Below are 16,835 nucleotides of genomic sequence, written 5' to 3'. Positions count from 1 at the left end.
TTTTTTACATTTTTATTTATTTTTCTAAATTTTTATTTTATATTATAGTTGATTTACAATGCTGTGTTAGTTTCAGGTGTATAGCAAAATGATTGAGTTATACATATATCTATTCTTTTTCAGACTCTTTTCCCATATAGGTTATTACAGAGTACTGAGTAGAGTTTCCTGGGCTATCCAGTAGGTCCTTGTTGATTATTCTATATATAGTAACGTGTATATGTTAATCCCAACTTCCTAATTTATCCCCCCCCTTCTTTCCCCTTAAATTTGTTTTCTAAGAATAGCCAGTTATTGAGACATTAATTCTTAAATTCATTACACCTGATAATCTTTATGGGGCTGTTAATGTTTTGAGTTTTTCTCACTGGAGTACTGTGTGGGGTTTCCTCATTGATTCTGGAGGGGCCTTGGGTTTTTAATGGACCAGATTAGGTTTTCGTTTGTTTGTTTTGTTTTGGAACAGTTTTAGGTTCCCAGCAAAATTGAGAGGAAGGCGCAGAGACTTCCCCTACAGCCCAGTCCTTACGCATGCACCGCCTCCCCATTACCAGCATCCTGGCTAGAGGGGTGCGTTTGTTCCAGTTGACGAGCCTACATTGACACATTGTAACCACTTAAATACCGCAGTTTACAGTAGGCGTCACTCTTGGTGTTGTACATTCTATGAGTTTGGACAACTGTGTAAAGACGTGTATCCATCGTTATCAGACTTTTTTTTTTTTTTTTTTTTGGCTGCGTTGGGCCTTCAGTTGCTGCATGTGGGCTTCCTCTAGTTGCGGTGAACGGGGGCTACTCTTTGTTGCGATGTGCAGGCTTCTCATCCCGGTGGCTTCTCTTGTTGCAGAGCACGGGCTCTAGGTGTGTGGGCTTCAGTAGTTGTGGAACGCAGGCTCAGTAGTTGTGGCTCATAGGCTCTAGAGCACAGGCTCAGTAGTTGCGGTGCACAGACTTAGTTGCTCCGCAGCATGTGAGATCTTCCCGGACCAGAGCTTGAACCTGTGTCCCCTGCATTGGCAGGCAGATTCTTAACCACTGCGCCACCAGGGAAGCCCCCAGACTAGTTTTTAATGTTAATTTATGATCTTATGACACAGGCCTGGGTTTTGTTTTTTCATTGGTTTTTTTTTTTTTTTTTTGGTGGTACGCGGGCCTCTCACTGTTGTGGCCTCGCCTGTTGAAGAGCACAGGCTCTGGACACGCAGGCTCAGTGGCCATGGCTCACGGGCCCAGCCGCTCCGCAGCATGTGGGATCTTCCCGGATTGGGGCACGAACCCGTGTCCCCTGCATCAGCAGGCGGACTCTCAACCACTGCACCACCAGGGAAGCCCCTCATTGGTGTTTTTAAACCACATCTAATACCCTTGACAGAGTTATTTCCCAGAGCAGTCAGCAGAGTTTTCATGGAAGGAAAAACTCTTTAGGAATCTGGAATTTATGCGAGGACTTAGTTCCAGTTCATAGTTTTCATGGACTTAAAGACACATCTTTTCTGTCTTTCTGGGTAGCAGAACATTTGTTCTCATCATCTATGACACAGATCTTAGTCCGAAACCCTGAGGGCCCTCCCAGCATCAGTCCCGGTTTATTGTGCTGGTTTTATTTCTCTTTTATTACTAAAACCCTGTAATTCCCTTTCATTCTTTTGAGTTCATTTCTGTGTCAGTTTGTTATAATTTTTCAGCATATATATGATTTTGTAACAGGAGTGGGCTTATCTCTATCACCTTAGACTGCCCAGGTTGCTAGAGGTATCCTTTATATTTAGTATAGTTCCAGGGATTACACACTATACTCATGTAGACCTTGGAATATTTTGCTTAAGAACAGTAGGAAATGATGCCAGTCTGCAAATCCCACCTGAAAAGTAATGGAAAATATTACTTGGTGGTCAGATAGGCCCCGTAGAGGGTAGTTTAATGAGAACCTTCCGTAACAATAGGGAATTTTAACTTCTTCATTTATATTTTTCTACTGCTATATTTTCCATATCATCTGAAATGAACAAGGATTGTTTTTGAAATGATAAAAGCTGATTTAGCGTAATAAACACAAACACAGGGCAAAGGGTGATACCCATGTGATCGGGAGATGCAGTGTTTCCACCCTCGATTTCTCATTCTAACACCACCCCTTAATAGCACTTGGGTTTGTATTTTTTTTTTTTTTTTTTTTTGCTGTACGCGGGCCTCTCACTGTTGTGGCCTCCCCCATTGTGGAGCACAGGCTCCGGACGCGCAGGCTCAGCGGCCATGGCTCATGGGCCCAACCGCTCCGCGGCATGTGGGATCTTCCCGGACCGGGGCACGAACCCGTGTCCCCTGCATCGGCAGGTGGACTCTCAACCACTGCGCCACCAGGGAAGCCCTTGGGTTTGTATTTTTAAACAGAGCTACACTTGACTGTGATTTTCCCCCTCATTTCCACCCCATGTATCTGAGATGAGATTTGACATTGTGTTGTTGCTTTTTTCCTTCTCTCAAGAATATGTATTTGAAGAATTTATAGGAACAAAGGATAGAACTTCTGTAAAAAGAGGGGCGGTTTCCTCTGAACAGCAGGGATGAGCGGGCAGTGGATCTTTGGGTGGTTTCCCAGATGCTGGATTTCTGGCATGTCTGCATTTCCTCTCCTGGCAAATGCCTGGCGTCTCACCACCGACAGTAACTTCTTTTTTTCTCGCCTGCCCACAGCCTGCCAGTGTCATTTGAAAGAACGTGAAAAACTGTACCAGGCATGTCTCTTCATCAGATCAAAGTGAATATATGTGTATGAAAATTCCATCTGAAATGTGAAATGATTTAAACTCCTCATTGAACAAGGGAAGATTTCACCAGCTAGTATTGGGGCGGAAAGGAGCCAAAATTTCCCTCACAGATGTGCAAACAGTGTTTGTGCTTCTCCTCTTTTTCAGCACGAGGAATGGAAATGAGGTTAGAGGACCCCAAGACATCTGAGAAAGCAGTTAGTGTGTTCTAGAAGCACTAAGGCTTTCTGCGCCCAACAAGTGCTCAAGTTAGTTCTTCCCCAGTCCTTTGGATGGGTGCACCCCTTGAGCTGAGAAATTGTACACCACTTCCTGGCCCCAGTAGAGACTGATTTTCGACTCCAAATCTTTATTTTTTAATTCTTTATTTGCAAACATCTCCAACCAGCAAATTTCAGCTGAATGTGTGCTTGCCCTGAATAGAATTACATTTTCTATTTCCCTTGCAGTCCAGTGTATCAAAATGACTGTGTTCTTGAAGTGTCATGTGGGATTTAGAGATGTTTCCAAAGGGAGCATATGTTTGTTCACCCTCTTCCATCCTGCTGGGAGTTGTGATGGCTGGTACTTGAGCAGCCATCTTGCACTCTGAGGTAAAGGCTGTATGCTGAGATTGCCAGAGTAGCAAGATAGAAGAAACTTTGGTGCTGAAAAATTCAAGAAACTACCCTGCTCTATATTGCCAGTCTTCATACCTCTTTTATGGGTGAGAGAAATATATTTGTGTCTTACTACGTTTTACTTTGGATACCCCATTGTTCTCAAATGGACCTTATCTTAACTGACATAACTTCTTCTAACTGCAGTTTTCATCTTGTTCTATTGCACCATATAACAGCTTTCAGGCAAAGTTCACAATTCTACTCCCAGTTTCCCTTCTAAGAAATGCAGGATACTAATCTGTAGGCTGATCCTCCAGTAGAGAAAAGCTGGCACTCTTGGATTTTGGAGTGCTGGAGTTGTTTAAATATGGACCTTCCAGTGTCATCATTAAGCAGTTATTGAACATAGACATTGTACATTCTCCATCCCCTGCCTTCCCGATTATTTTTTTTTTTTGAGTAGCAAGTAGCTAACTAAGCTAGAATAACACAAATTTAAAATATACACTCTATTAATGGGGAGCTGATTGCAATGTAAATTTTCCAAGTAATTTAGAAAGAATGCCATTTTGAGAACAATTTGCCGAAGTTTTCCCCCCTTATTTGACTTCAGACTGGGGAAAACTAGTGCTTTAATTACAAGCTAGACAAATAGTCTGAAATCTTGTTTAGTGAGTTCAGATATAATGAGCTTTCCAAAAGCGGTGAGAAGGAAAATGATCATTTATTCATGTGGGTTTTGCTTCTTGGCATTTGTGATTGCATTTGTTTGGTGTAGTTCACTACTGAGATTTAAAAAACACTGTTTCCAGTGTAAGGCAGAGAGGTGCCAAGAGTCAGTCTTCAGGAACACCCTGCTCATTGACCAGCAGGGAGCCAACCAGCACCAGGGAGGCAGAGGAATGTGGAAGGCAGTGCCCCCTTTTTCCTGTTACTGACTTCAATACATTGCCTACTGAACTTGCAGCCAGAAGTAGGCTTGTCTGTATCCGGTACCCTGTTCTGTCCTCAATCTGGCCTGCTTGTGTTGTCAGTGTCTTCGGCTTCCCAGCACATTTGTGATTCCCCAGGAATAGAAGGCAGGACCGAGACCACTGGAGGGTCAGTGGTGACATAAAGGGATGACCTTCAGATATCATCAGGGTGGCCAGCTGAGGGTCCCTCATCCAGCTGGGGCCGTGCTAGACACTCACCCTGATGCACTGCCAGCTGTCCCCCTTTTCCTCTGGACCGTAAGTCCCGAGAAGACAGAATTGCCTTCTTCTTAAGCATCGTCATGTCCTCAGTACCTGTCACAACGACCAGCATAAAACAGGTGTTCAACGCATGTTTTTCAGAATAACCAAAGGCCCCTTTATCTTCAGAATAAAGTTTAGGTTCCTTTGCATGTCATTCAAGACACTTCAAAGTCTGGCTTTAACCTTTTTTTTCTTTTCTTTCTTTTTTTTTTTTTTAATCAGCCTCATGTCCTACTTTCCCCTGACAATTACTGAATCACCGTATTGCAGCCACTACAGCTTCCCAAACAGGTTTGCATTCTTACGCCCTGTATATATTTTAAGAGTACCCTTGGCAGACTTTTAAGATCCAGCTTAAGTGTCACCTCCGTGCAGCATCTCCCAAGCCCCGCAACTGCTTGTGAAATGAATTTACTAACAAACACGTGCAGGTTAGCTATTCTGTCCTGAGGCGGCTCTTACCAGTGCTTGACGGTGGGTGGACACTAAGCTGAAACAAAGGAAGTGAGGGCTCAGAATCATGGCCAAGGGTTGGTCACGTCCACATTAGAAGTCCCGCCTACTGTCTTCTTCAAGAAGAAAGGTGAGCTTGTGGAATGGAGAACCAACAGATCACGTAGCTGCTCTGTTCAGTAAGACTTCGCCTGGCTAACTTTCCCTTACTGTCTCTAATCCCGTTGGCTTCCAGCAACACCAAATGCTAACCATTTTCTGGGTAACCCACCTCGTCTTAGTGGCATTGCCTGTGCTCTCCCCGCTGGCCCCTATACTGCCCTACTTCAAACCTGCCTGGCCAACTCCGACTTCACCTTGAGGAATTATATCAATAGTCTTTCTCTAGGAAGCCCTCATTGATCACTCCTTCAGTCTGCGTTATGTCTATCTCTGGTCTTCCTATTTATAATGAACTATTTATATGTCAAACCCATCTCTGAAGAGCCACCTGGAGATCTCGTTGGACACACCAATGATATAGGATCAGACCTTTCAGGAGTGAGGTCTGAAAGTTTGAATTTTAATATCTTCCCCAGATGATGTCAGGTGTGTTCAAAACCGCTTCTCTGGATTGTGAGTTCCTTGAGGCTGGGCATCTCTCGTAAACGTTGTGTGCTTAGCAGAGTGACTCATACACAGAGGTGGACAATGTACGCTCACTGGCTGGATGAGTGAGCGAATGAATGACAATGCCCTGAGCGGCATGGGGACAAACCAACCCTCCACGTCTGCCCCCTGTGGCCTCCTCCTCCCCCTGCCTTGGGCCATCTAGTCTCACCTCTGAATGCGTCCCTTTCGTAGCTGCACCTGCCTTTACCTTTTATTCTATCTTAGGATAAAACCCTTCCTTGAGATTTAGCTCTTGTGTCTATGGTAATGTGCTATGTAATTTATTTACGTTGTAAGTTAGTTGTCTTTCGTCTGTCTTCCCGCAACAGAATACAACCTGCATGACGACGGGGATCTCTGTGCATTTTGTTCAGTGATAGACTTTAATGACCCAGAACAGCATTGCAGTAGATTTTTGGTAAATGAATGAATACATGAGTGGATGAATGAACTTCCTGAGGTAGATCCACTTTTGTTCAGCTTTTACTCTTGAACTCAATTTGTGCAACTGTCCTTTCTTACCTGTTGGCTCATTTCTGCCCGGCAGTCCTCCCACAGTTGTGTCTGCCTGCCAGCCTCCTTGCTGGACACCCGAGTTCTCAGGCTGTGTCCATGACCATCATTTCAGCCATACCGGGGACTGGCCTCTCCTAAGAACTTCAGAATGTCACTGGCCATTCCGAATTCCTGAGCGATCGAGGGAGGGTCCCTGGCTTTAAAATGACGCCATGTCCGTGAAAGCCGAGGCGTCTGCTGCCGTCTTTGATTTATTCCAAGGCTGGGCCAGGAAGCCTCTCTCTCCTACTTGGAATGCACAGAGCTCCCCCTGGGAAATAAAGATGACACCAGTTAGATTCATCGCTGCAGACGGCACCCTTCACCGCGTCCTCCTAGATGATTCCACACTTGGGCAAGCCCTCTGGGGCAGAATGGCTGGCTTCCAAGGCTTTGTTGGCTTGCTAATGAGCTGCTTGGCCGAATCTTTTTACCTTGAGGTCACTGGTTTGCAAATGGCCCAGACTCCTGGTGATAAGAAGTGCTTATGTTGGACAGCTGGGCTGCAGTGTGTCTGAGACACGGTGTGCTTTCAGGCCAGGCCCTAGTGAGTCATTGTTTCTTGTTCTTATCACAGGGACAGACTCAACACCAGGCCTGTGCCTTTCTTCTGTGTGGGCCTGGTCCCTGAGGCAGATGGCAGGAGGTGGCCATTTGGAGAGGAGGCCTAGGATCTTTGATTGGGGGGTCTGAGCATATCCATATGTGACTGGAGACCTCGGGGGAGTGCAGAAGTGGGGGGAGCAGAAGGGGAAGTGGGGGGGGAGGCGGCAGCAGGGTCTACAGGAGGATGCTGTAGTGGAGAGAACACCCGGTCGGGTCTCAGACAGGCACGGCTGCAGATTCTGATGCTGCCAGTTACTTGCTATGTGGTCTTGAGTTAGTTAAGAGAATGAATTTCAGACTCTACTTTCCTGATCTGCAAAATGGAAATGATAAGGTGTATCTTATGAGGTTATTATATGACCCATGTGTGTAAAAGTTGTATATGAACTGTAAAGTGCTGTAGAAATGGAAATCAGATCATTAACTAGCTGAGCCTCTACCCAACAGTTAAGAAGCATTAGATTCCTTTCTCTTTTTTTGTAATCCAAATCCTGACCTTTAGAGACATACCAATTACCTTCTCATTAACTTAGATGAAGTTAGAGGGTTTTAGCAGAGATCATCTAATCTAACCAGCCGTGGTAACGAGGAGCTGCCACCTAGAGATCTGTCCACCACCCTGTCTGTTCCAGCTGTGTAAGCACAGCACTCCTGTGTATGCGCGTACGCGTACACAGAGCCTGGCACATGCACAGCTAGTACACGAACAGCTGGCATATGGGCTTGTATCCTAAGTCTTCTGGAGTCTAAATCCTGTGGTTTTCCCTGTGTGCTGGAACAGGAAATCTGGGGAGAACAGGGAGAGACAAAGCATCCTTGGGTCAAACAATGGGGTAAACTTAGCAGTCCTTGTTTCATACATAGTTATTCATTTCCTAGGAACCTCAGGGAATACGAGAACCTTCCCCTGAAAGAGGCTCAATGAAGTCACTTTCATTTCATTCATTCATTCAGTCATTATCCAAGTATTTATTGAGTACCCAGGGTATGCCTGACATTGCTCTAGGCCCTGGGATACCAGGCGTAATGAGTCAGTCCAGGCTGCTGCCCTCAAAGACTTCTCTGGAAAAAGATGAAGAATTTCCTGGGCATAGTTGTTTTTATCGTCCATGCTGTAGTACCCCTACTGGGGAGATTGTGCTCAGCTCCAGATAATTTTAACAGAGAATTCTGCTCCTAAGAATTTATCTTTAAAAAATTGCAGATTGCACAAGTATCTATTTATAAAGATGCTTCTCACAACATTATTTATGTTAGCAAACAGTGGAGATCTACCTAAATGTAGATCAAGAGGGAAAAGTTTTAAGTACATCGGCAGCATATCCACTGAATGGTACTTTATATTCACCTTTTCCAGTCCATACAGCATGTTTCCAATTTGAAGGAAAACAAAACGAAAGTACGGATATCTGTGAGTAGAATAAGTGCAGGGGAGATGCATTTAAGTATGCTGGCATAATTCCTCCAGGTTACTGGAGGTGGTTGTCATTGTCTTTATTGGTCTGTGGCAGATTCCTGGGTTTGAATTCTCTTTTCATGGGTGTGACCTTGAGAACATGACCTGAATCCCCTAAACTTTCTTTCTAAAATGGGAATAAAGATGACCTTGCAAGGCTGTTGTGAATTTTTAATGAGATAATGTATGTTCAAGTGTACGTTGCACAGTGCCTGGTTCGGAATTAGAAGTTAATAATGATCTGTTTATCCATGTTATTTTCTAAGGTGTCTACAATTAATATGTATTACTTCCTTAATCAGAAGAAAACCCAATCAATATTATACAGAGAAAGTGAGGGAGGGGAGCCTGACAGCCAGGTCCTCTGACAAGCAAGACATCAAAGGTCCTTGCTGTTATCTACCACGTAGTGGGTAATGAATATTAGCTTAATCACGCAATGACTGTGTCGCGGGAGGAATTGCCTTAAGAAGTGATACTTTTATGAATAGGAGTCTTTAGGAGAAATGTGATCCTGTATCTTAAGGTCTCTCATGTTCAGTGGAGGGAGATTAAGGTTAGAAGGCAGAGCTACCCCCAGTGCACAGACTTTGTCAGTTCAGTCTGGGAAAGGATGCCCCGCAGAGGATGCAGCCGGTGAGGAGTGAGCTCCTTGTTGCCATCAAGCCGGGGGAAGGAACCCACTTGACTGTGAACTTGTAGGGAGAATTCCTGCACTGAGTGGAAGGTGGACGAGCTCCCTTCCACCCCCTGCGGTGCTGTGTGTTCATGAACTATCAGGATGGAATTTTTTTTTCCTTTGTCACTTCCTGGAAACTGCCACGCCCCCACACCTGCTTTGTTCCAATATCACACGTGCGATAAGTCTGTTTCTGGCACCTTGCATTGTGGTGCAGCCTCACCCACAGGAGCCTGATAAAGTCGTGGTGTCCCCAGTGACTCTGGAGGCCACCCAGAGAGGACACTCCAGGGATGCTTCCCTGACTGCAGTTTTGGGGGACAGCCTGGCACTGAAGTGGGGAGGCTACATTTAGATCTCGGCCGCTCTGCTCACAGGAGAGTTACCGGGGACATGTTTTGCAAACTCTTCAAGCCTGGCTTTCCCCTTATGTAAAATAAGAATTACAAGTTGTTTATCATGGGCTTTTTTTGAAAATCAAATGCAGACCAATTGGAAAAATATGAAAGAACCTCGTACGCAGATAGTTCTTGCACCTCCTTTTCCCAATTGCATCTTCCCTTTCTTCTTGCCCCCCCCTCCTCCTACTTTTCTCCCTCATTTTTTCTGTGTGTGTGTGTGTGTGTATTTTCCCCTCCACTTTCCCTAATAGGAATCTCTTAATTTTGCCTGGTCCTTTTAAATTTGTAAATATGTGTTCCGATGCTTTGTCAGTTAGTCCTCACTGAAACGTGAACAAGTTTTCAGAGTGGAGGGTAGGAAGAAAGAAAAAAAAGGATGAAAGAAGAAAGAAAGCCCAGACCATTCATGTGTATGTGGTAGGAGCTCAACTTTACAGGTGAGGAAACCAAGATCAAGAGAAATTAAACAATGTGTCTGAAGACACAGGGCAGGAAAGACAGGCGTGAAACCCGGACCGCCCCCACTATCTCAGGAACTAAGGAAATCCTGGCTTCTCTCATTTGTTTGATGCATTGACTGAATTTTAAGATAAAAATATAAAAATAAGGTGAAATATTGGGTCCTACTTACTATAAACACTTTAAAAACTGCTACAAAAATCCATGCAACGCTTTTTATATTGTCATTTGGGAAAAAAAAGTTTAAAATCTAAATTTGAGGATCTTCTTAAATGTCAGACTGAAGCCAAATGGCCTTTTACAGCTCTCCCCCTCCCTTTCGGCGGCCCGTTTAATTGTTGCTGGCTAGCTGGGCATTTTCTGGTAGGAAATCAAATAGGAGATGGCCAGATGCTTTGGCAAAGGGTGACTGGTAGACTTCTCAATTAAAATAAATCACCGTGATTGAGTCATCGAGCAGAGGATTTGATGGCAGCAAAAAGGAACGTGCTGATGTGTTTTGAAAGGTTGGTGTCTCCTTGCGTGCAGCGTGAGGAATGACATGACTTGGGGCCAGTCCCCCGATGGGCTCCAGAAATCCCTGGAAACACGCCGTCGCCATCCTCAAGCAGGGCTTGGACGTAGGGCTTGTCCTCAAGCATGGACACAGTATTGTTCATTGGACTTCCAACTAGACAGCCAGTTTGATTATGATTTGGCAGACGCTTAGGTCTCTGAAATAATTTGAAACCTGCCCCGATCATGACTGAATATCAAGTCATAAAACGAAAGAGCTGGCAAGGCAATCATCCCAACCCCTTCATTTTACAGATGAACAAACTGAGGCTCACGGGAGCCCAGGCAGAGCAGGGAGTCGGGGTGAGCTGACCCACGTTGGGGTTTCCATCTGTCCACTTGCTGGTCCTGTGGCCTTGGCCATGTCCTTCTGTGGTCCTGGACCCCTGTATCCTCATGTGTAAAATGGTAAAGACCTACCTCCTTCACAGAGTTAAGAAAACCAGAAACACTAGCTTTAAAGTTTTGAGCAGAGGGCCTGGCCTGGAGGAAGAACATGATACACGGCAGTGAAAGCAACTCGCCCAGGGACACATGCACAGCTTGGCAATGGCCCAACCAGGGCTTGTGTTGGAGTCTTCGACTCACTACCTCTGTTAACCTCACAAAGTAAAAGATTGAGATGGCCTGGGGGGAGCGCATGGGGGAGGGCTGTGTCTGCGGGAAGGGAGGTCATCAGAAAATCATCGGCTGTTGGGCTGGGGCTGCTCCCTCCAGGTCTTCATCTGACGCACTCAGAAAAATGACTCACTAATCCAGTGTCTCAGCCCTCTTGTCTCTCCGCTGATTCTGACCCTTTCCTGGACTTGCTTCTTAGGTCGGTTATGACTTTAAGCTAAAAGAGTCAAACGCTGATGGTGGAACTGTAGGCTTTAACTGATCAATAGGCTCGTACTCCTGAGGACTTCGCCCTGTGTCTGTATCCACGAAGGAGGCCATTCTTGCCCCTGTGGTTCTTGTGAATCTTCTGGATCCTCTAACACTCTCTTTGTTTCAATAAACCCAATAAGTCACTCATTTAGCCATATATTCAGTTTATTGAGTTAGTAAATATTAAGGTCTACAAGATTCTATACAAGCTATAGCCCTAAGAGAGGAAGAAGTATGAAATGCATCACTCCAGTTCAGTTGGATAGCTCTATGATAGAGAGAGCTCAGGCCTCTGGGGCCACATGGAGGCTTCGCCCAGGGCCCAGGGGTCTCAGAGGAGGAATTACAAAAGAGGTAAGAAGAGTGGAGACTCAAAAGAGGGAGTTTCCAAGCGGCCCGGGGGGGATGGAAATGACATTCCAGATGGTGTCAGGTGCCTGTGCCAAGGAAGTGAGGTTGGAACTTGCATGGTATGATTGGGAATTTTAAGTCCTTTCATGAGAATGGTATGTATAATATGCAGGAGTTTCAGTTACTGAATCATGAGAATTCCAGAGGCTGGCAAGGTGCGCTAGGCTGTGAATGATACTCTTGGAATTGTTCATTGTGGCAGCCCTAAGGCAATGTCATGAAGACCTGCATGCCAAGGAATATGGGGTTTTTCCTGATGGCAAAGGGAAGTGAGATGTATTACAATATGGAGGTTAAGAACATGGCCTCGGCTATGGCTACCAGGGCTTGTAGCCTCATTCCGCCACTGTGTGTTTTTGGACACGATGCTTAACCACTCTCTGCCTTGATTTCCTCATCTGCATGGGAGTGCTGAAAGTATCCACGTCATAGTGTGGCTGGGAGAATGTAATGAGTTGAATTACATAAAACATTTAGAATCGTGCTTTTAACCTAGTGTGGCCGTATTATCATCATTCATGGGTTTTTAGAAGGAAAAAAAGTTAGGCAGATGGTCTCCTCGACAAGTGACTCTTATAATAATGAGGAAGATGGTTTTGAAAAGGATAGGAAAGGAAGCAGGGAGAACATTAATAAGTAGTCGCAGGTATCCAGGGGAGAGAAAACGAAGATCTAAAGTTTGACAGAGGCCGTAGGGATGGAGGAGAGGAAGGTATCACTTGATGACAACCTCATTAACTGGGTGTCAGGCTACACCATTACCTCATTAATTGAGGTATTGTATTAGTTTGGCTTCTCCAGGGAAACAGAATCAATAGAATCAGTGGGGGGAGGGGAGAGAGAGGAAGAGAGAGACAAAGGAACTGGCCAATACGATTATGGAGGCTTCTCTCTGCTTGACTAGGTGACCTGACATTAAGGGAAATATTCGTTAACTGAGATGTTCAGAATGCTCACTGTTGAGGTGAATTCAGATATTTACTTGCATCTTTATAGCATGAGAACATGTCTGAGACGCACAGCGCTCTAATTAATCAGTGCTCAGCAGGGCAAAGTTGAAAGAGACATGACTCTCCTCATAGGGTAACCATGACCCAATCCCACAAAGTCTTTCAGTCTTATTTTTCTCAGTGTGGAAAGTTAGAAGGTTGGGCCAAATGTTACGTAAGATCTTTCCTGACTTGCCTAATTTTAAAAATCTGCGTCTAAAAAAATACAGCGTGATTTCTGTAGTTCGGCTTTATTTCATCTGTGCACTGTGTCATTTACCTTCCTCTGTTCTTGGCAGGAGGATTAGAGCTAGTACTGCCAAAGAGCCAAGCGCATTCCCTGGGGATGGGATTTGGCAGGAGCAGATGCGACAGTGAGCAGGTGGATCCCTAGCCATGAGGGAGAAACACGAGAAGAGATTCAGAATTGTCATAAATGAACAATGCCATAGCAAAGGGGTTGGATGATGCCTTTTCATGGGCCCTGGGGCTCTTGGTAGGCATTCCCTAGGACTTGGAATTTGTTTCAGAGAAGCACAAAGTGCAGAGGGAAGGGGCTGAGGGCACATCTCCAGTTGCAAAGACATTACAAACAATGATTTACTGAGGACCTACTATTGCCAAGAGCTGACCTTGGCTGGAAGGGTAGAAGGTCGTGTGAGAAACACCATCTGAATTAGACCTGCTACCATCCTTTAAAGGACCTTATGGCAGAGTCAACCAAGAAGTGAACAAATGTGGAGCAGAGGGAATCAATGCTAAGGATAGGATGTTTTAGAACACTCTAAACTCTGGGTTCCAAATTGGAATACAAAAATCACAGCTCTTGTGTGGCTCTTTAAAAATCTCCTGTCACTCCTGTGCTTAGTATTAATGTCCTGCACAGCCCAGACCTGTGTGAAAATAGGTTAACTTTATTTGCCACTGAATAGATTTTCATAGTAAGAAGGGAACTTTTACTCCTCTTCCCCAAAGAGGAAAATATTGAATATGAACAATTCAAGACTGAAGCAGAAGTAACTTAACTGATGAGCAAATCTGGGGAAAAAATACTGAACTTGTCCAACTCAGTCTCTTCTCTCCCCTCTTTAAAATCTGTCTGTCTAGACAAAGGGTGAATTTTCTATTCATCCATGGAGCAAACTCATCTGAGTAGATGTCAGGGAGTAGGGTGGTCTTTTAGTCAGGATGGGCCAGGGCATGCTGCAGTAACAAATGGCCCCAAAGCTTCAGTGGCTTACAAGTACCAAGATACTTGTCCGTCATGAGTCAGCTGTGTCTCTGTTCCACAAGGTCTTCGCTTCTGGTCCCAGGCTTAGGGAGAGCCTCTTTCTGGACAATTGTTGGCTGCTATGGACTGAATTCTGTTCCTTCCAAATTCATATACTAAAGCCCTAAGCCCCAATGTAGTGGTATTTGGGAGATAGTTAGGTTTAGATGAGGTCATGTGGGTGGGGCCCTCATGATGAAATTAGTGCCCTTATAAGAAGATACACCAGAGAGCTTTTTCTCTCTCTTTTTCTCTGCCATGTGTGGACACAAGGAGAAAGTGGCACTTTGCAAGCCAGGAAGAGAGGTCTCAACAGAACTCTACCATGCTGACACCTTGATCTTGGACCTCTAGCCTCTAGAAGTGTGAGAAAACACATTTCTGTTGTGAAGTCACCCAGTCTATGGTATTTTGTGATGGCAGCCCAAGTAGCCTAATACTGTGGTCTTGAGGCAACTCCCCTCTTACATTAGAACTCCTACTTACTAGAAGTTATACTTGTTACTTCTGCTTACATTTTCATTACTCCCAAAAGTCATATGGCCAAGCCTGAGGTCTATAGATATATAGATATCAGAGCATTAGGACTGAGTCAGGAAAACTATGTTTGAGTCCTGGCTCTACCACCTTCTAAAAGGACTTCAGGCATTGAAGGACAGAATTTTAAAAATGCAAAGAACCAGTAATAGCTGAGGAACTGTTCCTTACTCTATGCTTCCATGTCCGTTATCTCATTTAATTTCTGCAAGTACCCATATGGACACATATTCTCAGGATGCTGGACCTGGGAAAGAATCCTGACTCTGCAGATAGGTTAGGCCCTTTCATTAACCACTGACACAGTACACCGTTTATCAGCAAGTCACTTCCACTCTCCAGCCTCATGGTCCTTGCCTATAAAATACTCCTATTAAAACACTGCCCTACATTCCCTGCTGGTATTTGCAGATAAGACTGGGAAAGTACGGGGACTCTGGAATCAGAGTCTGTTGAATCTCAGCTTCCCCACTTACTCCCTGTCCCACATCAACCAAGTGATTTAACTTCTCTGATGTCTTAGTTTCCTCATTGGTAAAACAAGGATAATATTCATCCCTAAGGCAGAAGGTTATCATAAGATGTAAAGGAGTTGATTTACGTAAAGTTCTTCCTACAGGGCCAAGCACAGAGTAACTGTGCCAGAACATTGCCTCCTATTATTATTATTATTACTATTAAATTAAATTACCAATACTAATATTATTACTATCATCACTATTATAGCATGTGTAATAGACGTTATTAGCTACGAAGCAGCAAGAACGGAGGTTTCTGAGCTGTCTTTGGTTCAAGGAGCCATGCTCAACACACTGAAATTGGCCCAAAAGATGTGTGGAGGGCACAGTGGTTGAGAGTCCGCCTGCCGATGCAGGGGACACAGGTTCGTGCCTCGCCGGGAAGATCCCACATGCCGCGGAGCGGCTGGGCCCGTTAGCCGTGGCCGCTGAGACTGCGCATCTGGAGCCTGTGCTCCACAACGGGAGAGGCCACAACAGTGAGAGGCCCACGTGGTGCAAAAAAAAAAAAAAAAAAAAGTGTGGAAGCTGAATATAGTAATCATTTGACAAATGCTTCCAGAAACAATGCTAGATTGGGATCAGGAAGGCTGGACTTCTTATCCCCTTGCTCTGCCACTGATTTTCTGGGAGACAGTGACAGTGACCTCCTTGCTTGGGGTCCCATCTAGACCGGGCACGTCTCCTCTCCTCCTTACACAGCAGGGGATTCATGGTCTAAGGGCTCTTGCAGGGATTAAATGAGACAGCAGAACAGGTGCTTAATAAATGCTAGTTCCTTCCTCCGTACTAGGTGTATGCACAGAGCATTTTTTTGTAAACTGAGAAAGCCCCAGATGAGATTAATCCAACAGTCTCTTTCTCATATAATATGCTTGGCTTCTCGAGAAATCATCATGCTCAGGCAGCCGAGGCAGCTGTGGTTTTCTGAATAGCTGGAAATTTGGCCATGGAGGCCATAGCAGGACAGATGGGATAAGGGAGCCGTGAATTAACAAAGGCATGAATGACCTATTCAACTGGGAGGGCTTTCGGCAGTGGAAGATCTGGGCTCACTTGTTAACTTCGCCTGATTCTCCAGTTCCTGTTGGGGTCTTTGTAGGCCAACCGGAATACCCAGGGCCTGAATAACAACCATGGGCATTTTTCAAGTTCGTTGACAAAGATGAATGAAACGATGGTACTGTCATGGCCACAAGGATGCCCTGTGTTCTTGTGGGATTTAGAGATCATCCAGTCCAAATGCTCAGAACAAAAAAACAGCAAAAACAAAAACAAAACATAACCATTAGACCTGAAAGCACCTGTGGCTCGCTTCGGTCACCCTGTACCTTTACTCTTTTTCTTCTACAAGTTGCTGAGCACGGGCCACATCCCAGGTTTGGGGCTGGGCCCTACTGATGAGAAGATGAGCAGAAACACTCTTTGCTCCTCTGCAGCTGCCAGAAACCAACAAGTAAAACCGGTGATTACAAGTACGTTTAATTATCTTTAAATGTCTTCTGCCCTGCACTGCTTCCTGTGAGCCACCTCTTTCCTTCCTCAGTGATTTGGGTGAGGACCAGGCTTCTGGGTAATGTCATCGGTCTCCAGTCTTGCTTACTAATTTCCTTGCTGCCCCCGGAAGCTGACCTGTAGGGATTAGATCAGATAACACGTAGTGGGTTCAGCCAGTGGGAACCCCAGTAGGACATGGGAGGAATGAAAGTCGAGTCAGGGTATATCTTCATTCTTGCTGGAGGTTCACTCCTCACTCAGGCTGTATCTCTAGAAGGAAGGCCAAGGGGTCCTTTTCCATTAGACTATCTCCTTCTGGA

At 45.0% G+C, this 16,835-nt stretch overlaps 1 protein-coding gene across 12 annotated transcripts in view; it reads left to right on the top strand.

Annotated features, from left to right (window-relative positions):
• Positions 1–16,835, top strand: part of LOC307176255 (uncharacterized protein) — a 321,330-nt gene that overhangs the window by 111,207 nt on the left and 193,288 nt on the right. The window contains exon 3 of one of the 12 annotated variants that reach the window (XR_013824664.1): positions 16,373–16,493. The exons of the other annotated variants lie outside the window; for them this stretch is intronic. The gene's annotated coding sequence lies outside the window, so the exon portion shown is untranslated. The remainder of the gene's footprint in view (positions 1–16,372; positions 16,494–16,835) is intronic. 12 annotated transcript variants of the gene reach the window in all.

This window comes from Stenella coeruleoalba (assembly GCF_951394435.1).
Source record: "Stenella coeruleoalba genome assembly, chromosome: 17".
NCBI lineage: Eukaryota > Metazoa > Chordata > Mammalia > Artiodactyla > Delphinidae > Stenella > Stenella coeruleoalba.
The sequence above is the reverse complement of the archived record's forward strand: the minus strand, read 5'-3'. Positions and strand labels throughout refer to the sequence as shown.